This window comes from Nanorana parkeri, unplaced genomic scaffold (genome assembly GCF_000935625.1).
Source record: "Nanorana parkeri isolate BGI_ZX_2015 unplaced genomic scaffold, ASM93562v1 scaffold2145, whole genome shotgun sequence".
NCBI classification, from domain to species: domain Eukaryota; kingdom Metazoa; phylum Chordata; class Amphibia; order Anura; family Dicroglossidae; genus Nanorana; species Nanorana parkeri.
In genome coordinates this window covers 109,229-109,973 of record NW_017308413.1, presented here as the reverse complement: position 1 = coordinate 109,973, position 745 = coordinate 109,229, and the positions used below count along the sequence as shown (strand labels likewise).

Here is a 745-nt window from a genome sequence, read left to right as displayed (position 1 = left end):
GCGCTGAGCCAATCACGGCGAGCGATGCATTCTATTAATGAATACAAAGCGTGCCGAGATTGGCTCAGCGCGGTATACTGTATGTCGCCGAAGCTACCGTACATACAGTATAACGGCACATCCAGCGGGCTGACAGATTAGCCTCCCTGGCGGTCTGATTATTATTATTTTTTCCTTTTTTTGTTCTATTTTTTATTTTTTTTACTTTTAAAATTCCCGCTGGATCCGCCCCCTGCGAAGCGGACGCTCGCAAGGGACGGAAGACGGAGGACACAGCGGGGATCGTGGACAAGGGAAGAGACTGTAATCCCGAGTGTGGTACTGAAAATTAACCGCCGAGCCACACTCGGGAATACCGCCAAGGAGGTTAGTGGGCGCATTTAAACATTATTTTGGGCTGTACTCGTCTTATACGACCAGTGCAGCCCAAAACCTATGTTTTAACAGAAAAATTAGGGGGTCGCCTTATACGCCCAGTCGGCTTATACGCCGGCAAATACGGTACCTATTGATCCTGCCAGTAATCTTGTCAGATGACGACTTCCTGTGTTCTCTGGCTGTGCTCACTGTTATCAGTTACATTGGGGAACTCGGCCTTGGGGCAGCAAAGAGAGTAAATCCGGCCCTGATCACAGTGCACGCTGCTCCGGTGTTTCTTTTCTAAGTTACCCCCCACTAGGTTTCCCAACACAACCCGGATATGTAGAAAGCAGTGAGGGTGGCACACTAAAGGTGGTTGGGAATA

The 745-nt window shown here is 49.3% G+C and overlaps 1 protein-coding gene across 1 annotated transcript in view; it reads left to right on the top strand.

Annotated features, from left to right (window-relative positions):
• Positions 1 to 745, top strand: part of TMC6 (transmembrane channel like 6) — a 55,470-nt gene that overhangs the window by 10,173 nt on the left and 44,552 nt on the right. The gene's annotated exons all lie outside the window — the stretch shown is intronic.